The following is a 26,936-nucleotide window of genomic DNA, read 5'->3' as shown; positions in this document are numbered from 1 at the left end:
TTTACGAGTTTTGTTTGGTTTTGTTGTAATAATTGTTTAAAGGGTAATAAATACTCCCGCACAGAAAGTGCACGATTTGACTGAAATCTTGAATTAGTTTCACGCATAATTTTAAGTTAATAAATACAGAGCTAACACTTTCCTGTGATGAATTTTTGTTAAATTAAAAATCACGTAAATAAAGCAAAAAAAGCAGAGATAACCATAACATAATTAGCCCATGCATGTGCAATGTGGATGTGCCGCTTTTGTCGTATTTTTTTTATACATATATTAATGCGTCATATGCGTATTTGTATTAACAAGTATCAGATTGCACAGACTGAAAGTTTGACTTAATTGAGTGCATGCACAATACAGCGATTTGAGTGCATGGACATAATTGAACTGTTCTGTGTTACGCCGTAAGAATCCAAGCATAGCGTTTGTCTTGACGATGGTAACTGAGACATGCTGGGTAAATCGCTTGCTGTCGAGAACGATTGCAACGATTTTGGCAAATTAATGCCCGAAACTTACATTTTCCCATGAATGACATTTATTCTAAAATGACATTTCCCCGAACATATTTTTTCCCTGAAAAAGACATTTTTCTGAAAACGGCATTTCTCCAATAATAACAACTTTTCCTCAATAATGACATTTCCCTGAAAAAAATATTCTTTAAAAATGACATTTCTTCGAGAACGTAATTTCCCCGAAAATTACATTTTCCAGAAAATGACATTTCCCCGAAAATAGAAAATTTTCACGTAAATCACATTTACGGAAAGATGAATGCACAAGATCGTAGCAAAACGCGAAACCCACTTTTGGCATACAGAATGAAAGAGAATTACGTTCCCTCGAAAAGGACGTTTCGGCAAAAGACAATGCTCCGAAAATGATGTTTCTCTAAAATAACATTCCTTTCAAAACTGACATATCCCCAGAAACGACATTTATCCAAAAATTGCATTTCCCGTGAGTGCTGTTTCTCTGAAGAAAACAATCTTCCGAAGATTACAATTCCCCGAAAATGGCAATATCTTCTCGAAAATCAAATTATTTTTTTTTTGGAAAATGACATTACACATTTGCTCGACATGATATTTCCCCAAAAATTACGTTTTTCCGAAAATAACATTTCAGCAATTTGGCTGAGAAATTTTAAGAGTTCAATAGGTATTGTCACGAAAAATTCTTTGTTTTTTTTAAGAGATTTGAGAATATCAATCGGGAAATTCTGAGTAAGTTCCACTGGTTCTTACGGTTCTTACTGGTTCTGCGAACTTACACATTTTTTGTCTTTATTTGAGAGGTTTTCAGCCCTAGGCTAACTCACCTCTACGTTACACAAATTTCAATCAGCGTTGAAAATAATATACACTGGAGTCGGTTTTTACGCGGGGGATACGTTCCGCGTAAATCAAAACCGCGTAAATCCCAAAAACCGCGTAAAAAACGACTTCACTAAAAAGTTCCAAGGAAGGAGAAGGCTTCAGTTGTGGCACCTTTGTCGGCCTTCTCGCTTCTCCCGGGTGGCTGATAAAAGCGTCCTGTTCTTGTCTTACGACTCGAACACCAGAAGGTTCTGTTTCAGTTCATTAATGATGTTCTGCTTGCTTTTCGCTTGCGAACTCATTAATATTACCGGGTTACTCGACGACCACCCACAGCCCGGGTAGTGGTCTAAATATTGTACCCAAATCGGAAAGTAAGATTATAGACACTGTAGGTTCTATAGACGAGCTGAGGCGAAGACGAGGGTAGCCAAACGAACTCTCAACTAGTGTAGCTGAACGAGCATGACGCCACGATTGCAATCCAAGCAATGAAACTTGTGACGTCATATTCGCGTGGTACACTTCTCACATCTCCCATCTTTATCTCATTTTTTCACATTTCACATCTCACTTCTCACTTTAAATTTCTCGCCTCTCACTTCTCACTTCTCGATTCTCACTTCTCATTTCTCAACTTTTTGCTTCTCACTTCTCACATCACACATCACACACCTCACGTCTCCCTTCTAACTTCTCTCTTGTCCCTTCTTACTCCTCACATCTCACAAATTGCTTTTTATTTCTCACTCTTCACTTCTCATAACTCACTTCTCACAACTCACTTCTCTCCATTCACTCCTCGGCTTCCACTTATCACTTTTCGTTTCTTACTTCTCACATCTTACATCTCACTTCTCGTATCAAATGTCTCACTTCTCACTTCTAAATTTCACTTCCCACTTGTAGCTTCTCATTTTTCACATATCACATCTTTATCTCATTTCAAACTTCTCACTATTCACTTCTCACCTCTCACTTTGCACTTCTCGCTTCTCACTCCCTACTTCTATCTTCTAACTTCACCCTTCTTGCCTTCCCTTCTCACATCTTACTACACACTTAAAATAAATCGCCGAATTCGGTAAAATTTTACCGAAATCTCAACAGCAGAACTGTTCGGTAAATAATTTAACTGATTTTCGGTGATTTTGACAGTTGAGCAATGGAAAGAATTACAAAAAATCTGTAAAATAAATTACCGAACAGTTCTGCTGTTGAGATTTCGGTAAAATTTACCGAATACGGTGAAATGAGGTAAGTGTGTACTTTTCATTTCTCGCTCCTCACTATCCCATCTCACTTCTCACAACCCAGTTCTCTCCATTCAATTCTGGCTTCTTACTTCTCACTTCTCGCCTCTCACTTCTCACATCTTACTTCTCGTATTGAATTTCTCACTTCTCATTTGTCGCCTCCAACCTTTTTCTCGGCTACCACTTCTCGTTTCTCGTTTCTCACTTCTCGCTTCTCACATCTTACATCTCACTTCTCGTATCGAATTTCTCACTTTTAAATTTCACTTCTCACTTATAACTTCTCATTTATCGGCTCTCAATTATCACTTCTCGTTTTTCAATTCTCATTTTTCAAATCTCACATATTTATTTTGCTTCTCGGATCACACCACTCGTTTCTTACTTCTCAGTTCTTACTTCTCACTATTCACTTCTTACTCCTCACTTCTTACTTTACACTACTTACTTCACACTTCTCATTTTTCACTACGTACTTCCTACTTCTCTCTTCTCGCTTCTCACTTTTCCTATATTAAATCTCACTTATTGTATCTAATCTCTCATTTGTCACTTCTCACTTATTACTTCTAACTTTCCTCTTTTTACGTACTGCTTCTCGCTTCTCAGTTTCCCCTTCTCACATCTCACATATTTATCTCATTACTCACTTCTCACTATTCACTTCTCAGCTCTCACTTGTCACTTCTCATCTCTTCTTCCTTATTTCTCACTCCTCGCTCTCTTACTTCACTCTCCTCACTTCTCCCTTCTCATTTCTCACTTATCACTTCTCACTTCTCACAAATTATTTCTCATTTCTCACTTATCACTTCTCACATCTACCAAATTATTTCTTACTTCTCATTTCTCACTTCTCATTTCTCACATATCACTTCTAAATTCTCACTTTGTAACTATGTGGTTACAAAAATATTTTAAATCAAGATTAAAAATACGCGGGCGAGATTTGAATTTAAAAGTTAAAAATGTTTCAAATACTCCTTGGTCAAAAAGGGCGAGTAAGGACTGTTCATTAAAGAAAGTGGACACCTGTTTTTCAAAGGAACATGTTTATTTTGGAACAAATTCATAAGGATGCTTTATATTTTATATTTTTTTTTTTTATTTTTTTTATTTTTTTTTATTTTTTTTTTTTTTTATTTTATTATATTATTTTTTTATTTTTTTTTTTTTTTATATTTATATTTTATTTTTTATTTTTTTTATTTTTTTTTTTTTATTTTTTTTTTTTTTTTTGGTGAAACGGTGAACGGTGTAGTTTGTTTCTGCAGTGCAGTGATAAATAAAAATCAATTAACGTGTGAAATTGATCAAGTGCCGCGGGAAATATATTTCCTTTGCGTGCCCAAGTGTTTTCTGCATCGAAATAACTAGCCGACAGGTTGTCGCTGCTGGTTATTTTCGTTTAATTGTGGATTTTCTGCCCCAGCAGCAGCTGGCGGCCGGTAACATTTTGCGCCTTTATTGTTTCTTTGTGTTTTGTGTCGTCTGCATTGGTACCGTTTGAGCTGTGTGAAGGTAGTAGCGAGATGGTTGAGTGCAGTGAGTGCGGTATGGGGGTCCTGCCCAGCGATTTGCCTATGAGTTGTTCGGGTTGTGGTTGCGCTAAAGTGTACCACTACAAGTGCACTTCCATGACCAAACCATTGGCAAAGCTGGTCACGGAGAATGTAAATGTTGTGTTCAAGTGTGATCAATGTTTATCAAGCCAGTGTTGTGGCGAGCAGAATATTCTGTTCTCGAACACACAAAGTTGGAAGAAGAGATGAAGAAGATTTCTTCACTCTCTGATTCGATCGGTGGTATTCGAGACAATATTGCTGCTCAGATAAACATCGCGTTGGAAGACAGGATGGAGCAATTGGGGAAAAAGGTACAAAATGCCTTAGACAATGCAGTCTCTGGTTTTCGGGATTTAATTGGAAATGAGTTGGAAAATATGAAAGGTTCATTTTACAATTTTATGCGCGCAGTAAAGTAGATGCAATGAATGTAATGCAAGGTTCATCTCGTTCGACTTCGGAGTCGGCACTTAATCCCAGAGGTAAAAAGCGAAAGGTTCAGGAAGCAGACGACGCGTCTGATGATGTTTTAATGAAAAGGTTAGTTTCGCGGATATTGTTAAGAAGAAGTGCACTGGGATGAAAAGTAATAGTAGTAATAAAGCTAAGACAAAAGTACGACCGCTAATGATGTGAAGGTTGTTCGTAAGGCTCGTCCGGTTATAGTGATAAAACCGAAAGAGTCCAACCAGAGTAGCGATGATACTCGGAAATTTTTGACCACCAAATTAGATCCAAAACACACAAAATCAGTAACTTTAGAAACGGAAAAACGGCTCTATTATTGCTGAGTGTGCAACAGGATATAGTATTAATGTTGTGAAAGAAGGCATTCAAAGCGAGTTGGGTGAAAATTACAATGCTGTTGTTCCCTCATCGGTGCCAAGGTTAAAAGTGATGGGCATGAGCGAGAACTTTCCTCCGATGACTTCATTCAGATTTTAAAAGATCAGAATGAAGACATCGCTATCAATGATGTAAAAGTAATACGGGTGTTTGAAAATCCTCGTTTCAAATACAACAAGTACAACGTTGTGATTGAAGTCGATAAAGACAGTCATAGCTGTTTGTTGACCGCGAAGAAAGTAAATATAAGGTTTGATCGGTGCCTTGTTGTTCCTGAGATTAGTATTCTTAGGTGTTTCCAATGTGGAGAATTTGGGCACATGAGCACAGATTGCAAAAACGCTATCGCGTGCTCTAAGTGCAGTGGACCTCACAAGACATCTGAATGCACGTCATCTGTATTGAAATGTGTTAATTGTAATAAACTGAATCAAGAACGTAAAACGAATTTGGACGTTAAACACGGAGCATTCAGTACTGAATGCAAAGTGTATAAAAGATTAGTTGATCGCAAAAAGAGCAGCTTGCATTTCAATGAATAGCAACCAAGTTCTAGTATGAATGTAAATAAATTCGATATTTTGTATTTGAACATTGCAGGTCTCTCTACAAACTACGTTGCATTACGTCAGCTTGTAGAAGATAAACGTCCATTTTTAGTCTTTTTATCTGAAACGCATATCGTTGACAGTGATTCTTTCGAACAGTACAGTATCCCGGGTTACAGTGTAGCTGCTTGTTTATCACATTCAAGACACACTGGCGGTGTTGCTATTTATGTCAAAGAATCGGTCCAATTCAAGCTTCAATTGAACGAAGTTTGTGATGGTAACTGGTTCTTAGGCATTGCAGTTGAACGTGGCATGAAGATGGGTAACTATGGAGTTTTATATCACTCTCCCAGTTCAAATGACCAGCGATTTGTTGAAATTTTGGAGAACTGGTTGGAGATGTTCATAGATCCTAGTAAATTAAATATACTCGCTGGCGATTTTAATATCAATTGGTGTGACATCCATAATTCGAATCATTTGAAACGGTTAGCAGACTTTTTGATTTGAAACAAAAGGTCTTCGATTATACACGTATTTCTCAGCACAGTAGAACTTTAATTGATCATGTATATTCTAATTTCGATTCCGTTAGTACGGTAACGATTTGTGATTTGAAAATAACCGATCATGAAACTTTAGTAATTAACGTAGATGATAATAGTGATAATAATAGTGATCTTATCAAATTAAAGTGCTGGAGAAAATATTCAAAACAAGCTATCTCGAGTCTTGTCGCAAGAAACGTGGATTTTCAATCAAACGTCGGTTCGTTAGATCAAAAATCAGCTGTTCTTACTGACGTTTTGAAAACCTGTACCAATAATCTAATAGAACATAAATATGTATCTCTGAAAAACTCGAACAGCTGGTACAATCTGGATCTTTTACGATTCAAACGTAAAAGGGACAAATTGTACAGAAAATTTTGTAGAAGTAATAATGCTATTCATTGGAAAAGGTATCAGGTCGCGCGTAATAAATATTCGCATATGTTGAAAAAAACGAGATGCGAATATATTCAGAGGAAAATTGATCAGCATCAAAATAACAGCAAAGAGTTATGGAAAATTTTGAAATCCTTGTTAAAACCTAATAGTAGCAAACCGCGATGCATAACCTTCGATGGCACATTAAAACAGTCAGAACAAGTTATTGCAGATAAATTCAATCAATATTTCGTCAACAGTGTCTCACTGATTAACCAGTCAATTGAGTTAGTTGATGAGCCTGACGAAATAAAACAGCCGATTAATTTTAATTGTAGATTTGATGGATTTCACCCAATAACATTAGAAGAACTTGAAAATATTTGCTTTTCAATTGGAAAAACGGCTGGAGTCGATAATGTTAATGCCAAGGTAATACAAGACTGCTTTGATGTCATCGGACACAACTTGCTGGACCTTATAAATGAATCTTTACGAACTGGGCACGTGCCACACGTTTGGGAGGAATCTCTAGTGATTCCGATTCAAAAGTTGCTGGGACGATTAAAGCCGAAGAGTTTCGTCCTATCAATATGTTGCACACATTAGAGAAAATTTTGGAACTTGTAGTAAAAGGCCAGCTGCTTGAGTATTTGAATAGAAATAACTTGCTGATACCGGAACAATCGGGATATCGAGAAGGTCATTCTTGTGAAACCGCATTGAACTTGGTATTAGCTAAATGGAAGGAAAATGTAGAGCGTAAAGATACGATTGTTGCTGTGTTCTTGGATCTAAAACGCGCTTTTGAGACAATTTCTCGGCCCTTATTGTTGAGCACAATCAAGCGCTTTGGAATTTCGGGATCTGCATACAATTGGTTTGAAAGCTATTTGTCTGACAGATCTCAAAGGACTGCTTTTAATGATTCTGTTTCTAGTCCCGTGGAGAACACGCTAGGAGTGCCACAGGGAAGTGTATTAGGGCCTATTTTATTCATTATGTATATAAATGACATGCGACGAGTCTTACGATTTTGGTGATATAAATCTTTTTGCTGATGACACCGTGATATTCATTGCAGCTAAAAATTTAGCAGATGCCGTTTCACGCTTGAACGAGGATTTACACTCTCTAAGTAGATGGTTGAAATACAAGCAATTGAAATTGAATATTAATAAAACAAAATACATGGTAATTTCGCGAACCCGAGTAAATGAGGATGTCTCTGTTAAAATTGATGATGAGACAATTGATCGCGTCCGCGATATTAAATATCTTGGCGTGATTATTGATGACAAGCTAAAATTTGACATACATATTGACAATGTTATCAAGAAAATAGCCAAGAAGTATGGAATGCTCTGTCGATTAAAACACGATTTGACTATTGGTAGCAAAATACTCTTGTATAAATCAATCATCTCTCCTCATCTGGATTTTTGCCCTTCCATCCTTTTCTTGGCTAACGAAACACAAATATCGAGATTGCAGCGCTTACAAAATAAAATAATGCGTTTGATTTTAAAATGTGATAGATTCACTTCCTCAACTTTCCTGTTGGACGCCTTACAATGGCTGTCAGTGAAGCAAAAGAATAGTGTACTTGACTATGGTGTTCATTTTAAAGTAATAAACGGTTTACTGCCTCGATATTTGTGTGATCGAATTGAAAGAGGAAGTGATATTCATAGTTATAATACTAGACACGCGGATAATGTGAGAACACCCTATTTTCTGTATGGCGCTTCACAAAACTCTTTGTTTTTTAAAGGTATAAATGTTTTCAATTCGATGCCTTCACACATCAAACGTGCAGTCACGCTAACGCAGTTTAAGAGACAATGTATTTCACACGTCAAAGCTGCCTTTTGAACAGCTACCCGGCAATTTTTTACCCGTTAACACATGTATCTTGACGAAGTTTTTAACAACGGATGATTTGTATGGACCATTTTTTATTTTTATTATTTATTGAGGCATTAATAAGCTATAACGTTCGCCTCGATGATGATGATGGATTTTAATTTATTGACGTAGTTTATTTTTAACCTTTCTTTGTGTAGTCTACAAAAGTTTGAGCATCGCGCGCGGATTACAGATATGAATGATTTTGAATTTATTTAAAAACTTGCATATTTCGAACTGTTGAATCATGCTCTTGAATTAGTAGTAAGCCTTCTGGTAGATTATTTTGTACTCGCGGTTGTTCCGAAACTTTTTGTTATCGACGGAGCGGTTACACAAGTTTTGATGTTTGGTTGTCGAACCTAATGATCCATGTTCAGATACATGTGAGTTTTAGATTGCGATATTGGTTTGTGAAAAGAACGCGATGTTTGGCGGAGCTTTTGAAATCTGTGCGAGAGGTTTCACAAGTTTAGCTTTTGATGAGCTCCATGTATCACTACTGTTGATTACAAAAATTCTAGGTGTAGTTCTTTAGTTCATTTTACCAATTTATTTTTGCTGTACAGTATGGAATTTTATTTTGGATTTTATATCTGTATATACAATCGGATCGTTTGTTTGCAAAACCGATTACATTGATCTTATTTAATTATCTTAAAGATAACTCGTCCAGCTCAAACCTTTGTAGGGGTATGTGGCGGGACCATCATCATCATCATCATCATATATAAAAGACAATCAACATACATTTGAACGAATTCACGTGATTTTGAATATTTACTTCTCTTTTCTGAAGAATGCTCGGACTTTTCTCTTGACAGCTCCCATTAGATTCTGCACAACTTCATTGTACGCAGACCAAATTTTCTTGAAGCAGTCAACAGAGCTTGCTTCTCTCCCATCTACCTTAAGATGCCGCGTAATTATTGCCCAGTATTTTTCGATAGGACGCAGTTCAGGGCAGTTTGGTGGATTTAGGCATTTTTCGACAAAATCGACTTTTTCCTTCTTCAGCATCTCAAACGTAGCAGAAACGTAGTGAGCCGATGCCAGATCCGGCAAAAACAATAGAGGATCCATATGCTTTCGGTAGATGGTTAGAAGTCGATTTTGATACATTATTTTCTTCAATTTTCACCGTTGTTTGTCAAATACGGAGTCACAGGAGCAAATTGCTTGCCTTACCTAAACATTTTCCCATTTTTTTCGGTTCGGATGTATCGCACGTCATCAGGCACATCTGTCCTCTGTTCAGCGTTGAAAAAATGTGGCCCTGGAAGTGTACTGAAGTCCAATTTGACGTATATCTCGTCGTCCATCAAAATGCACTGTACCATTTGTGCAGAATTATTCTGCGAGTTGATAAACTGATCCGACCTATCGTTCGGAATTTCTAAGGTTTTTCCAATTTGAACAGGTGTGCTGCAAAAGTAAACAGTTTCTTTACACACAGAGCGAAAATTACTATTTTTTTGTTAAGTTTTAACCTTAAACCATTCATAAAAAGGTGTCCACTTACTTTAATGAACAGTCCTTATAGCGCCAGGCGCTAAAAAAATGTTACTATGGACACACTAACGATTGAACAATCAATCAGAAACTGACGCGTGGTGTTGGAGTTTATGATATGCGGATCAATAGATAAAGATCCATCTTAAAATGATAAGTGTCCATAGTCCAGTTTAGGAAGTGCTACTGAGAGGAGTGATGAAATTGGAAACAAAGGAAGATAAAGATTGCTAAAAGTTTTAGAACCTAACTATTGTGAACGGCTGGTGCATTACAACAAGCGTTTAGTTAACGTGAGTCCCACAAAATCCTTTCTTTTAAAACAATTATAATAACGATTGTTAAAAACAGTTATGGGAAATCCTATCGCTACGACTTGATTGACCATTGAAGGTGTTAGGTTGGGTTAACCGTTATTCCGGACCCGGGTAAATACCAATTCATCACGTGGACGCTATTATCCCTCTCGACTGGACCGTGAAAGTGACAAAAAGACACCAGGCCCGGTTCCCGCCGGTTTGATTAGTTGTTGTCAGTCTAATGCTAGACAGTATTCGTCAGTCAAAGGCGACATTGGCCTAGGAAAGGTGAAGACCAGTAGAGAATTTTGAATCCAGTGTCCGACGGCTTAGACCCCTCGTTCCTGACCGTGAATTTCCCGTATTCCTGCGACATCGAGTTCTTCCAGTGCAACATACGAGCATCGTACCGGTACGCATCGAGCATCGCCGACGATCGTCGAGTCAACTCGCTACTTGCAGCATATCGGCACTTCTAGTATACCATTATTGTCCAATAAGAATATGAAAGTGCAGTAGTAGAGTGATCCAGAATAAAGATTAGTGTGAAGCATACATTCAGGCGAGTGTCGAAGAAGCATTGACCAGGGCTGACTAGGGACTTATCGTTATTATTTTTTTAGTTGTTTCGAATAGATCGGTTATTTGAATTGGAATTAGTTTTTCGGTTTCGGTTGAGTTGGTTGACCGTTGTGAGTTGGAAGTAAACCACCCTCGAGTCTCACCGGCCATTTAAGGCATCGCGGCTTCGTGGCAGCCTCGCTGCCTGGCGCGTAAGCGAAGTTCGTTTGAAAACTTCCGCGCACGTTTCAACTTGTCACCTCTAACATCTCACTTCTAACTATTCACTTCTCGCTTCTCACTTATTACTTCTCACTTTCCTCTTTTTACTTACTGCTTCTCGCTTCTCAGTTTCCCCTTCTCTCATCTCACATATTTATCTCATGACTCACTTCTCACTTTTCGCTTCTCGGCTCTCACTTGTCACTTCTCATTTCTTCTTCCTTATTTCTCACTCCTCGCTCTCTCACTTCACTCTCCTCACTTCTCCCATCTTGCTTCTCATTTCTCACTTATCACTTCTCACTTCTCACAAATTATTTCTCACTTCTCACAAATTATTTCTCATTTCTCACTTATCACTTCTCACATCTACCAAATTATATCTTACTTCTCATTTCTCACTTCTCATTTCTCACATATCACTTCTAAAATCTCACTTGTCACCTCTCACATCTCACTTCTAACTATTCACTTCTCGCTTCTCACTTATTACTTCTCAAATCTTACTTCCTTACTTCTGGCTTCTCACTTCACACTTCTCGCTTCTTACTTCTCACATCTCACATATTACACCTTTTTTTCTCATTTCTCACTTTCGTGACATGTATGTATCACAAGTTAATATTAAAATGATGGTAAACGTCTTTTAAATGTGTTCCGAATATTTGGCTTGTTTTACACAGCATGACAGAAAAACGTTACCCACAATCTTTATGCATAACAATAATTTGAAGTTTCCTTCAACTCACGATTATTATATATAGGTAGGGGAACAAGGGGCAATATGGACACCCTAAGGTTTTAATCAATATTAGGTGATTTAAATTGAATATAATTCGGATATTTAGCATTTACATGATACTATTACTCGTTAACTAGCAATTCTGTTTTGAATCGTACTGAAAATATGGCAATATCAATCAAATAGGACCATTTTGTAATAGTTAATTTTTCTCTCTCTCGGGAAGGTAGCGGGGCAGATTGGACACCCCCATGGGGCAGTATGGACACCCTTATAAAATATGAAGAAAATTATCTTACTCGTGATTATATGCCATCGTAATCTATTTTATTCATCATCCAACCAAAATATTACCCAATTGTTCATCTTCCTGTCATGTTTTTGTATGAGACACCTAAAATTGCGTTTGGATCATCAACATCCGAAAATCTATTTCCCTCGTCTTATGCGAGATCATATATGGTCGTTTTTTATTTTAATTCCATGGTGAATAGAACAAGATTGGTTACGTAACGCAAAACAGTTGCCACTTTCAGCCGGCCTCATACATGTATGTCGAACTTTTTGTATGAAGCATTTTATTTTATCATCAGACTAAGGCCGGAGTGGCCTGTGCTGCACATAAAAGACTTCTCCATTCAGCTCGGTTCATGGCTGCACTTCGCCAACCACGCAGTCTGCGGAGGGTCCGCAAGTCGTCCTCCACCTGATCGATCCACCTTGCCCGCTGTGCACCTCGCCTTCTTGTTCCCGTCGGATCGTTGTCGAGAACCATTTTCACCGGATTACTGTCCGACATTCTGGCTACGTGCCCGGCCCACCGCAGTCTTCCTATTTTCGCGGTGTGGACGATGGATGGTTCTCCCAACAGCTGATGCAACTCGTGGTTCATTCGCCTCCTCCACGTACCGTCCGCCATCTGCAACCCACCATAGATGGTACGCAACACTTTCCTTTCGAAAACTCCCAGTGCGCGTTGGCCCTCCACGAGCATCGTCCAGGTCTCGTGTCCGTAGAGAACTACCGGTCTTATAAGCGTTTTGTAGATAGTCAGTTTGGTACGGCGGCGAACTCGGTCTTGCGGAGTCCAAAGTACGTACGATTTCCAGCCACTATGCGCCTCCGAATTTCTCTGCTGGTATCGTTATCGGCGGTCACCAGTGAGCCCAAGTACACGAATTCTTCAAACCACCTCGATTTCGTCACCACCGATAGAAACTCGTGGTGGGTGGCTTACATTGACCTCTCTTGAGCCTCTTCCTATCATGTACTTCGTCTTCGACGTATTGATGACTAGTCCAATCCGTTTAGCTTCGCTTTTCAGTCTAATGTAGGCTTCCTCCATCCTCTCAAAGTTACGTGCCATGATATCAATGTCGTCGGCGAAACCAAATAACTGGACGGACTTCGTGAAAATCGTACCACTCGTGTCAATCCCTGCCCTTCGTATTACTCCCTCCAAAGCGATGTTGAATAGCAGACACGAAAGACCATCACCTTGCCGTAACCCACTACGGGTTTCGAAGGGACTCGAGAATGCCCCTGAAACTCGAACTACGCACATCATCCGATCCATCGTCGCCTTGATCAACCGTATCAGTTTATCCGGAAATCCGTTTTTTTTGTATGAAGCATATGATTTTTTTATCCTCACACTTATTGCAAGACCTCTTCGCAATCGTCTCTCCTCTCATCATTGCATAATCTATGCATGCTTTTATCCACCCTACTGGCATAGCCAATCCTTCCAATGGGTTGCACCGATCAACTTGCCAACGAGATTGCCAAATCTATACAAAACATTTCATTTTTTTTTTGTTGCACTTTCAGCGATTTCTATGGTATATATGTCATGTACTGGAACTTTTATAGCGATTTATAATTCCGCACCATGATAAAACGAAAATAACACATATGAAAGCCCAGTTCGATGAGTTTGAGGTTATGTTTTTTAATTTTTAGGGTGTCAGTTCTACCCCCATATAGTGTTCAGTTTGCCCCAACAGCTGAACACCCGACTAGAAGAGCCTAACAGAAACTGAACACAATATTAACATATTGTGATATTTATAACTTATTTTGATACAATTTTGTTCTTGGTAGCCATTATCTTTCAAATGTTGTAACAGGATTATATCATAATATGATTTGAAAAATGCTTAACACCGAATTGCCCAACAGTAGGCAATTAAAATAGATGTTAAAAAGTCTTCCAGCCATAGGTACCCGACTAGAAGGTCATATCAAAATTATATCATCCTATGTTATTATGTTATACTAAATTTTTATAACAAAATGTGTTAGAAACATGGTGCAGGATGTTGTTAAAATATCTAAATTTCTATCAAAAACTGTACGACTGGAAACAAAAAACTATCAAATTTTGTTACAATTTTATCATAAAAATAACATATTTTGTTAAAAATTTATAATAGAATCAGATACAAAATATATTGTTTCTGTGCAGTTGGAATTTTTACAGGTCGTGATAGGGCTACAGATTGCGATCAACAATCATATTTTTTTTGTTTTTGTCTGAACAATAATATTTTTAGAGAAAATGAAATTACCAACATTACAAATAAGGCAACCTTCTCAAATTATATCAGCGTTGTGATATCTATGGCTGGGAGACTTTGCTACATCTATTTAATTGCCTACTGTTAGACAATTCGGTGTTAAGCATTTTTCAAATCATATTATGATATAATCCTGTTACAACATTTGAAAGATAATGGCCACTAAGAACAAAATTGTATCAAAATAAGTTATAAATATCACAATATGTTAATATTGTGTTCATTTGCTGTTATGCTCTTCTAGTCTGGTATAGATATCACAACGCTGATATAATTTGCAAAGGTTGTCTTATTTGTAATGTTGTTAGTTTCATGTTCTCGAAAAATATTCTTGTTCAGACAAAAACAAAAGTTTCTGATTGTTGATCACAATCTGAAGACCTATCACTGTAAACTGTAAAAATTTGCAACTGCACAAAACAATATATTTTGTATCTGATTCTGTTATAAATTTCTAACAAAATATGTTATTTTTATGATAAAATTGTAACAAAATTTGATAGTTTTTTGTTTCCAGTAGTGTAATTTTTGATAGAAATTTAGATATTTTAACAACATCCTACACCACGTTTCTAACAAATTTTGTTATAAAAATTTAGAATAACATAATAACATAGGTTGATATAGTTTTGATATGACCTTCTAGTCGGGCATATTTAAAAACTGTTGGAAGTTTTATGAAAATCAAGGAAACTTGTCACAAATACATGCCAGAGCACTGTAAATAACAGAATTTGGCTATGGGATGACTAATAATTGAGAAATCATCTTCTATGGTAAAGTAAAGCTTATTTTATGGGAGGTGAAACTTATAATTTTTAATCATTTGGAAGACATTCTAACTTTTTTGTCAAATTTATGCGCTAAGAAGATAAACCAATGACTTCTACGCTATAAATTAGTTGTTTGTGAAAGGATTATAGAGTTCGCTGCATTGAAAATAGAAAAATGATTGAATTAACAAGAATATTGGGGGTGTCCAATCTGCCCCGGGTTTTCATAATGCCCCCTGGTCCCCTATATTAGAATTTATTTACAAATTCGTTTGGAACAATCGTAAAATGCAATGCTTTGATGAGTAATGGATTAACTTACATAGCTCGCACCGAAATCGGTTTAGAGTACGGTGCTTAAATTACCTCAACAACTAACTATGGTGATATAAATTACAACGAGATGTTTCTTCATAGCTTGCTTCTTCTGATGCTAAAAGTTATTAAAAGCGAAAAAAAATAGTAGAAAAAAATTCCTGATTATAATACCTGGTTTACAGTACGTCATTGAGTGATAAAACGGCCTACTTTTCCATACCAACCAAATGGGTGCTTTAATGACCATTATGCAACTCAAATGGGTTGCATAAAATCCATTATAGCACTCATTTGGGTGCTATAATGAAAAACCAACATCAGAACAGTAGTTACATGACTACATTTTGCTGATCAAGCTTGGATAAGTGATCAAATAGTGGATTCTCTGCGTCGCGTAATAAATGAAATAGTTTTATGGCTATGACATCAGAAATTCCAAAGGCAAGTTCATCTATCGCTTCAAGGCTTGTCGACCTATGCAATGTGGCACGATAACATGGAATATGATTGTTCTCTGCAGCAACATGATTTATTTGGTAAAAATGATCATATGGAGTAAATCAGTTTGAACCGCTTCGCTCCAAAATTACCATATTGAAGCCCATTTTTCGTCATTGCAAAAAATAGCGTGTGCAACTCGTTGCAAAACTCGATTTTTTCAGCACTCGTAGTATTTATCCAACTCGGCAAGCCTCGTTGGATAAACGTACAACTCGTGCTGAAAAAATCATCTTTTTGCAACTTGTTGCACAAACTACTATTTTTTAATTTGGAATCAAATGGGATATTAAATCCGAATCGTTACGAATTCTCGTCAAAAAGCTATATTCTGTTTAATTTTTTCGTCATTAAAATTGAGTTATCGCATATTCTCATTCAAAACTTTGGTCAACATGTTTGAATTGGTTAAACTCAACAATGGTCTCTTGCCATTGTTAACCTTCCGGGACTCGCTTGGTCCTTGACTGCTCATGCAGTCCCGCTTCTATTGTAAACGAGAAGCGTGTTTTTTTCGGCGCGAGTCCCCGCAGGTTAAAAACTACTCCTAGACCTAGATCATCCGTTGAGATCTTGCGATCAAATCAGATTAACCCTGTATAGAATTAAAAAGTTAGACGGATTTGATAAGATTATGTGAAATCACACATTTATAAGTTTTAAGTAAAGATAACAGGAACGGCGCTACAATGATTTCCGATACAACCACCGTGCCAACATTCTTAGAATATGATGAAGTAGTTGAAATCGTGGGCTATGTGGGACAGGTTGTGAGAGCAGGAAATGTGATCTGTTGATTCCATTAAACGTTCCTGAAGCGTTCAACGTCTTCATAGTTAAGTCATTTGAATTTTTTTTGCCCGCGAGTCAAGTTTCAGCTGGAATAGTGAGATCCTTAATGCTTTTCAATTGTCATTATTGACTTTCCAACGGAAATGTGTATGTATTTATATATTTCTTTGAATTAATAATGAGATACGACTACCACACAAAACCCTAATTCAGTGCACAATGAGCTTCTCTGAAGCATTCCCCCTTTGCACGCAAGATGCCATCAACCATTTCCGCCTCTATTTACCCGCCACGTGAACGCAATGAACGCCAAAGCCATTGATTTGCAGCACCCTTTATTTTCGTTGTTCTTTGTTAATTTATGATTGTGTTCCATAATTTAAAAGACTAATATTGGCACAAAAAATCAGACTCGCAATTTTTGGGACTGCCAAACTACGGGCGGCGGCAACCAGCAGAAGTCATAACAAAACCCTCCCCCCGGGCGGACCGACAACATTAACAACAAGAGCTACCCGGAATGCTTTGCTCCGATGCTCTCGGATTCACTTGAAAGTGCCGTTCCGTGCCGTGCCGCAAGACCTCGTGCCTTGTCTGAGGGTTCACCCTTCCGAGACACGGGAGCCACGCTCCAAAATAGGCGGCGAGAGCACCAGATGCACTCTAAATTCGAGCAAAATGACGAATGCGGAGACGGGGCCTACGATGTGCAGGCTGTGGGTTTAGGACAATAAAAACCCATTCCACAAACCAGCGAACAACGGCTGGGGCAAGGCGAAACGGGACGCATATTCTGATTGTTAATAATTCAAGCGAAACTTTTCCTCCTATCCGAAGGTATTGTGAGTGTGCGATTGTACTCGCTGGGAAATCAGAGTGCCGCACATCATCCAAATTGTCAGACGAAATGATGTGCACCGTTTTCTCGGGGAAAATTTTCAGTCATTGACCGGGAATAAACGGGCAGGGCAGCGGACTGCGAGGGGAAATTTGTCTAGCAAGCAAATTATGTTTTAATTCACGACTTCTCAATTCAGTTGTGAATCGGGCGATGCAACCGTAGCGAAGAGATGATGATGCTCGCTCCGAAAGACAATGACAAATCCCCCAGCGAACGGTATGGTTAATAGAAATAACCGAAATCGTTGATGATGCGACAGGGAAATTTTAAATTGGGTTCGGATAATTTAATAAATTGTGGCAACTCCGTACTTAGCGCTTGTACGCCGCAGGGCATTTGGGATCCGTTTTGAGAAGCGGGAATTTTGATTGCCCTACTGGAAAGAGGGGCTCACTTGAGTCATCTTCCAAGAATAATTCGCCATTAATTTGGCCGCACGTCAATCAACCGGCTACTTGGGAAAGCGGTTTCGTTATTGTTGTTTTTGATTTATTCTGCGTGAGAAACATACATGATTAGATCAAATTCAAACAAATCAAGCAAACTTGTTCCTTCCAACGAAGTGAAACAAAAGTCTGCCAAAGAACGTGTTCAATATTGTAGTTTACTTCGAGCGATCAATCTGCGAGGAGCGAACAACAAAGTTTAAGTTTTTCCCACATTCCAACCTTTTACTTTCAAAATTCCATCACAGCACATGACACACATACTTTTTGCCCAGCGTTGCTACTTTTCGCATTAACACATTTCCCACCGCTGGGTTTGCTTTTGTGGTAAGTTTTGATAGAAAAAGTTTTTCCTCCGCAAGAAAGGTATACGGGTACTATATTGAAAGGATCAGTGCCACATCCCCATACTAAGCCGTGCTTGTTAATGGAAGAAAACCGGCCACGTAAGCCGAAAACAGATGTTAGTGAACGGGAACAACATCGAACCAACTTGACGAAATCTTCCGGGGTAAGGAGAAAACTTTTGCCGGAGACTTTATCAGTTGGAACACTATGTGGTGGGTGAAATGAGCTCGCCTGTGTGTGTTCATTGTTTGAGGGATCATTTATTAATCAACACAGCACAATGGTTTTCTAATTCAACACAAGTGATTTAATGTTGTCTTGGAAAGTAAATATAAAAATGCGAGTTAATCCACATAGCAACAGTGTTTCCTTTCTCGTGTATTATACATATTACAGCTTTTTTACGGTTCTCATGGATTTTAACAACGATAATGTCTGGTCTCTATGATAAAGAGTAGAAGAAAACTTCATGACGCTCATGGATTACAATTTGTTGACCACAGCTTATCCATTACTGTCATAAAAAATCAGCATTCTAACTAGATTCCAACGTAAACGGACATCGTAACTGCATCGCCCCACTTGCTGTTCAGTTCACTTGACGTATCATGGCGGCTCCACCATTTCATTGACTGTGGATTTATTTATGCGCTGTGTAATGCCATTGTCAGGAGTGCAGTATTTGGAAGATTTTTTTACCCAGCTTCGCACGCATCTGATCCGTTCAGCCCCGGTTTCCGCATGCAAGTGCATTTTTACATCGGCTCTGCACCATAGAAGAGCAACAGCATCGGTATGGTGCATGTGTTTTGTTATGTTTTGCCACATTACCACGATAGGAGGCGATGCACTGCGTTGAACAATTCTTCACACTTGATGAAAAAAGTACACTTTTCACAATCGTACTAGGCGATTGGGTGTTACAGCCCTTCCTCAAATTGTAGTTAGGAAAGGACGTTTTTTAGTTCCACAAAACTTCAAGCATCGATATATGGCCATTTCCAACGGCCTTTGGTAGCTCCGTTCCATAACATTAGCAACTCAAGGTACTCAAATAGTACTCAATTTGAGCAATCACTGTACAATAGCGAATGCAACACCAAGCACCGCTTGTTTGGCCAAGTTTTGCGCATTAGAGTTCGCATGGGATCCGCTTCCGCATTGAGCCGAGCCGGCCGAATGTGCCGAAAACTAGACAAATGTAGTCCCTCCAGCCAGCATCAGCGGTGGCTCTGCATCAGTTTAGGATGATGAAATACACGAGTGTCGTGTGGTTGTCGTCGTCGTTGGAATGGGCAGTGTAACGAATAGATGACGGGCATAAAAACTTGGCCCGGCACTTTTGACGCAGCTTCCGTCCAGGGTTTTTGCTAGTTGGCTCTCTGCTGCGGGCATCCGTAAAATCGTTACACGATATGTGGGATGAGTGTTCGTCCGTCGGACATCCACCATGGGAAAAGCCGTAAGCAATTTAGTCATTGTGCTTTTAGTAGAGTTGGGTTTTTTCCTCGACCTCGCTCTGTGGTGCAAGGAGGAAGTTCATATTGTTACTTTTATTCGGTAGTTAAAACTGACTTGCGTCCCAACGAAAACTGACAGGTACAACTGGACGATGCGAGAGCCATACAATAGGACAGCCGAACAGTACTTAGGGACAAGGGTATTTAAAGATGAATTATATATTCTCAAGACTATACCTAAGATGGAAAACTTTGACTTGACAAACATTTTACATTTTACAAGCTCATGGTGAATTTTGAAATTATTCCAGTTGTGGCTCATCGTATCAGAAACCAGGCACATCAATCAACCTTGGAAGCATACAACATAGTTTAAAATTGTGGTTCAACCCAGCACATACGTACATCAATTTGAAGACGAGGAATTCACTTGAAACTAGCCACATTCTTATACATTATTTCTCCACCGAGTTTCAAGCCAGCCCTCGCAAATTAATCTTAAGCTAGCGGAATCATCCACCCTAATAGTTACTACTTAAATTACCTAATAACTACAGCACTTACATCTCTTCGTTTTGCCAACAAGGAACACCCTCTAGCGCCTTCGCTGTTGTGGTTTTACACATGTACACATATTTAGTTTTCGGCGGAAATGCGAACTTTTAGTTAGACGGATGTTTTCGCTCGTTCTGTGGCAAAAATGTTAGCAATTCAACCGAGGGCAAGCACTTGCTCGGTGAAACTTACGGTATTTTGTAGAATGATGGTAGAGAACATTCTCTATCTTGGGTTTATCAGTAATTCAAATTTGCACTCGCATATTTCGAAATTGTGCTACACAAATTAGACAAATTGAATTAATTAGAGAAATTGGAATCGAACCAATTTGACAATTTAGACAAATCAGTCGAATAAGAAAAAATAGACAAATTGGACAAATTAGACCAATGGAACTACTTACACAAATTAGATAAATTAGACAAATTAGATAAATCAGACAAATTAGGCAAAAATAGACAAATTGAACAAGTTAAATAAATAAAAAAATAATAAAATCGAAATTAGACAAATTAGACAATTAATTAAATTATTAGGACAAATTGGCAAATTAGACAAATAAGACAAATTATACAAATAAGAGACATTTGACAAATAATTTAGATTATATAGATAAATTTATTTTATTTAGATTAAGATTTAGATAAATAAATTAGACAAAATTATTCAATTTAGACAAATTATGAGAATTTTCCAAATTAGATGAATTAGACAAATGAGACAAATTAGAAAAGTTAGACAAATTAAACTAATTAGACAAATTATATCAATCATGAAAAATAAGACAAATTAGACTCATTAGACAAATAAGGCAAATTAGGAAAATTAGACAAATTAGACAAAATTGAACAAATTGGACAAACCTTATTGGATAAAGTAAACGAAATAAACTGGATTGATGAATTGAACAAATTATAAAAACCAGACAAATTGGTTTATTAGGACAACATGGAATAAAACCAATCTAAGAAATAAGAACTATCAGAGCAATAGTAGAACAAAATTTGTAAATTTAGACAAATAGGACACATAATTAGACATTTTATACAAATTAGACAAAATAGAAGAAAAGACAAATTAACAAAAATAGACAAATCGGCAGAAATAGAAAAATTTTAATTATTGGACACATTGAACGAAATAGACAAGTTTGATGAATTATATTTATTAAACTTAATACACAAATTAAACAAGTTAGACGAATTAGACACATTAGATAAATTTGCCAAATTAGATAAATTAGACAAATTTGACAAATTAGGTAGATTGAACAAATAAGACAAATTTCCAGAGGTGAACCAGCCAAGAGCTGAAAGCCTCTTTTATAAAGAAGAAAAATAAATAAGACAGATTAGGCAAAATTAGATAAATTAGACTGATTGGACAAATTAAACAAATTAAAAAATAATAAAATCAAATTGGACAAATAAGACGAAATAAACAATTAATTACATTTTTTAGACAAATTAAACAAAATAGGAAAATTAGACGAATTAGAGACATTTGACAAATAAGATAGATCAAACAAATTAGACAAATTAGGGATATTAGACAAATTAGACAAATTAAACAAATGTGATAAAATAAAGGAATTAGTCAAATTAGTCAAAAAATCAAATTAGAAAAATTATGAGAATTTTACAAATAAGATGAATTAGACAAATGATACAAATTAGACAAATAAGACAGATTATAAAAAATAAAACAAATTAGACACATAAGACAAATAAGGCAAATCAAACAAATTAGGAAAATTAGGTAAATCAGACAAATTTGACAAAATTGAACAAATTTGACAAATCACAAAAAAATAGATAAATTAGCCTTTCAAAATTAGTCCTTTCCAATCCAAAAACCTTTCAAAAACTCATCTATCGAGCTTGTTTTTCAAAATCATGGAGTTTGATACGTCGCAAGATGGGATTCGGTGCTAATCGAAATTTGACCGCTGCCCTGAGGGAATCAGGCAGCTGGGAACACTTCCGGACGTGGCCAATGTGTCCAAAACCTCTCAAAAACTCATCTATTGAGCTTGTCTTTCAAAATCATGGAGTTTGATATGTCGCAAGACTGGGTTTTACACCACTTGAAAAGTGTCCACTACCCCAGGGAACCAGGTTCCCGGAACATCCGGAACCATGTCCTGGTGATTCAATTGTATCAAAACTAACTTCTGATGCTGGTCAATGATGATTGACCACGTTTGCATCAACATTATAGGCACAATTAATTGCATATTATTCGGCAACTCGGCCGTACGAAAACCATTTTTTTGTTAAATATCTTGGCAGTGCATATGCACAGCACATGTTTCGAAATGGACAAATTGATATGAGATTTGCGAAAAAGAATCCACGTGTCACGCTTATCTAGAGAGTAGGAGGTTGGGTTCGAGTCCCTCCAAGACACGTGGATTCTTTTTCGCAAATCTCATATCAATTTGTCCATTTCGAAACATGTGCTGTGCATATGCACAACCAAGATATTTAACAAAAAAATTCTAGGCTCTTTAGTATATTTATCAATAGTTTTAAAAAATGACCCGTTTTTGACTGCACCTGACCCAAGACCGCCCCCCTAATAAATTCGGCCGGATTGGCACCATGGTCAAATCAAGTTATGTATCAAAAAAATAGACATGATGATGCTTCTTCCCTGAAAATTTCATGGCAATCGGACGAAAAATACGCCCACACTTGTAATTTCAATGTCGAAACCACCCGAATAAAAGTTCAATAAAATTACAATATAAATTATTGTAACAATACGATAAATTTAATTGTAATTACAATAAAATCTATTGTTGCTCACAATAGAATAACAATTAGGAATATTGTTTTCCACCATAAATCCTATTGTAAATGGCAGTTTTACAATAGAAAATAGGGGTTGTTAGTTATCGTAACAATAAAAAAAAATCGTTTTTTTCTCGAACAATTTTTTGTAATTAATTAGAATTTGTTGTAATTATATTGTCAACATTTTTCTGTCAATAGATTTTATTGTACGTTTATTGGAACAACAATAAGGCAATTTAATTTGTACAATAGAAGAACAATAGAATTGAATGTTCATCAATAAAATGTATTGTAATTTTATAATATTTTAATGTAATTCTATTGTACTTTCTATTCGGGCAGACCAATTAGACATTGAGCTTGAGCTTAATGACCGCATATTTCGTAGTTGCTACTCCGTGATTCGAAAACAATCGACAAAAAAAACGAAATTGCATAGCCATTTAAGGACATAGTTGGAAGAGTACCATGATGGCAGTCAAGATGGCACCGGACCTTACACGGGTAAACCCCACACCTCCCGCACCCCTCTCCCACCAGCATTCGAATGCTTCGAACAGCATCGAACAATAGTTTAATATTCAAATTACTAACCTGTTCACAGCATATTTATTCACTTCTCGTGATAATGAACATGTTTATCCAAAGAGTGCTATGTATTTCGGCTCGAATAATATCATAAATCAGCAGTTTCGTGCCAATTTATTAGCCGTTCGCGATTTGGTGGGTTCATCACTGCACTTCACTTCTTCTCAAAGAGCACTGAAAATATCAAGTTTTTACTCACTTCTCCGCACATGAGCAGCCCGAAATGTTGATGGAATGCCAATTAAACATCAATTTTCGAAATCAGTCGCTTGTTTAAACCGAAAACTTAATATAAATTGCTATTTTTGCCCGAATAAAAAGATTAAAAACTGATCGCGGAGCGAATGTAAACAACGGAACCGGCAAAGAAGCAAACTAATAAACAGGGTGGTTCAAAAAATAATTTTTCTCCGCCACGCTCAGTTGATTATGATTTATAATTTGAGTGTTATTCGATGGTTTGGGCTGGTTTGATTAGAGGCTTACCGTGCACAGGTCATTTCAGGTTTGTATGACAGTTGATATGGCGAGGTCGAGGTTGAATTTAACATTTTTCTGATTCTGGCACTCCGTCATTGGGCGATGGCGAGGGGGGAGACCATATGACTGGATGAAATATTCAAGAGCTTCAACTCCTTAGACAATCCATATAGAATGGTCGTTCCAATAGTTGAGAGTCGATTTTAAGCGAGGTTGCGAATCTTTAGCATGAAGAAGGCATCAGAAGGCATCAGTGAAACGTGCAATTCAACAAAATAGCCAGAATTTGTCTGTGATATCTATCGCACCAGGCGCAGATACTTCTATTCTAGTCTAGTCTACACAATCGCGCAAGGGGCAAATGCTTCATACAAAAAGTGTGACGTGGGGGTGAGTTGGGTATAAAATGCTATTTTTGCGTTACGTAATCAATGGACCTTTCCTACGGTGCGGTTTTCGTTCAGTGAAATCTCTGGAATGTTGCTTTCAGCTATGTGGGTTCTCTTTTCGCCAGCGTTTGGAGGGGAGGCACTGTAGCCAGTGTAATAAAAGGTTTAGTTTCCCATACTTGTTGTCATACAAACTTGAACCGGCTTGCGCTCAACCAGTTTTTCTTCAAATCGGTTTTTGGAGGACACTTGGAGCATGGGACGGAATCGAGTGAGCGTGGTGGTGCTGGGTCGTTTTTTGAACCACCCGACTAATATTCTTTGTTTTTTATAAATACAACACCAATACTACTACAGTATATGTCAGTTTTTATTGTACCAATACTTTCAAAGCTTTGTTTTGGTACTCAACCCACCTTCACCTTAATAGAGAGTCAGTAATTTGAGGATCAATAACGGTGCCGGCCACGTCCTTACGGTCATCTGGGAAGGAAAGGAATAGTTGGCGTGACAGCTGTTGTTACTCGAGACGAGATCACCTCTACATCTCTACAGTTTCCATAGGAGGGATTTTTGTTAGTGGGCGGGGTAAATAGTTGAACGGATTAGGATTCACCTTGGTAAGTGATGCGATTACTCGAATATGGAGAAAAAATCGATAGAATAACCATCAATAGACGCCGTAGTGTAAGAAAAAACAAAAGAACTTTCTCACCGGTTTCCTGAAAATCTAGTATAAGGGCTCCGATGGTCGATTTTGAAAGCACTCCAAAACTTTAAAGGAAACAGACAAATTGGAATAAAACAAATTTGACGAATAAAGTAAATCAGATCAATTAGAAAAAATAGATAAATAAGACAAATAGTTACCAGTTAGACAATTTAGACTAATTATAAAAATGGGAATAATTGAACAAATTAGTAACAGTAAAAAAAATGGGCAAATTAGACAAATTGGTCAAACTAAATTATATTAATCATACAAATTATACAAATTAGAAAAACTAGTAATTACTCATTACGAGCCTTTCACAAATTAAGTAACGCTGAAAGAGGAGGGATGGGGTAAGGCCGAGCGTTACGATCCATACCAAAAAAAAAATCTTCCGTACAAAAAGAGTTACGAGAGGGAGAACTTATAAGATATACAAAATATACATTTAAGACAAGTGAGAGAAAAGACAAGTTAAACAAATTAGACAAATTCGACGGGGAAGAGTAGTTTGGCCAAAACCCATTCGCCCGAAAACCATTTGACCGAATACCGCACTGGCCGAGCAAACCATTAGGCCGAAACCCATCTGGCCGAAAGAAATTTGGCGGAAAGGGTCATCCGGCCGAATAGGTCATTTAGCCTAATAGGACATTTGGCCGAATGGGAAATTTGGCTGAATAGGACATTTGGCCGAATAGGACGGCTTATTTTCCACTTCTCACTGTGAAAAGTGAGTATTGGGAAGTGAGAAGTGAGACATCTCACAATTCACTTCGCACTCCTCACTTTTCACAGTGAGAAGTTAGAAATGAGGAGTGAGAAGTAAGACGTCTCATTTCTCACTTTTCATTTTTCATTTTCCACTGTAAAAAGTGAGAAGCGCTAAGTGAGTTGTGAGACGTTTCACTACCCACTTCGCACTACTAACTTTTCACAGTGAGAAGTGAGAAATGAGGAGTGAAAAGTGAGATCAAATGACCTATTCGGCTATATGACCCTTTCGGCACAATGGTCTGCTCCGCCAAATGGTATATTCGGTCAAACAACTTTCGGCTCTTCCCCAATTCGATATATAGAAAAAGTAGATAAAGTAGACAATTTGAACAAGTAATAAAATTGAACAAATTGGATAAAACAATCAACTAATTTGGAAAAGTGTTTTTCATCATTTACCTGATGGAAGAGGAAATGGAAAATATAAAGAAACAGAAAATGCAAATGAAAAGGAGCATGGAGCATGCTTTTGGGGAAGGTGCCGTATAGATGATAACTGCAGTAAGCCAAAGGCGAAACACAGAGTAGACTGTAAAAAACGTAAATCATATCCAAATAGTCTATAAAGTTTTTGTTCGCGACCAAAATTTCAAACCGTTATCAAATAATAGATATACGGAAGTACTGATGAGGAGTTTGTGTGAATTTGAGATAAATTCTCTCATTTTATGCAGACAAACTATACGATCGCATTTGATCCAGTAAAATTTACGAAACATCTTGTATCATTTCAAAGATGAAAAATTAGAAGGGCTGTGTACAAGACACCCCAGTCAACATTTTGGTACCTATAACTCTTGATATAG

General features: G+C 37.4%; 1 protein-coding gene across 1 annotated transcript in view; it reads right to left on the bottom strand.

Moving 5' to 3' along the window:
• The window catches only part of LOC134227381 (uncharacterized), an 831,489-nt gene that overhangs the window by 486,479 nt on the left and 318,074 nt on the right, over positions 1–26,936 (bottom strand). The gene's annotated exons all lie outside the window — the stretch shown is intronic.

The sequence above is a fragment of the Armigeres subalbatus genome, chromosome 3 (assembly GCF_024139115.2).
Source record: "Armigeres subalbatus isolate Guangzhou_Male chromosome 3, GZ_Asu_2, whole genome shotgun sequence".
NCBI classification, from domain to species: domain Eukaryota; kingdom Metazoa; phylum Arthropoda; class Insecta; order Diptera; family Culicidae; genus Armigeres; species Armigeres subalbatus.
Note: the sequence above shows the minus strand (reverse complement) of the source record. Positions and strands in the feature narration are given on the sequence as shown.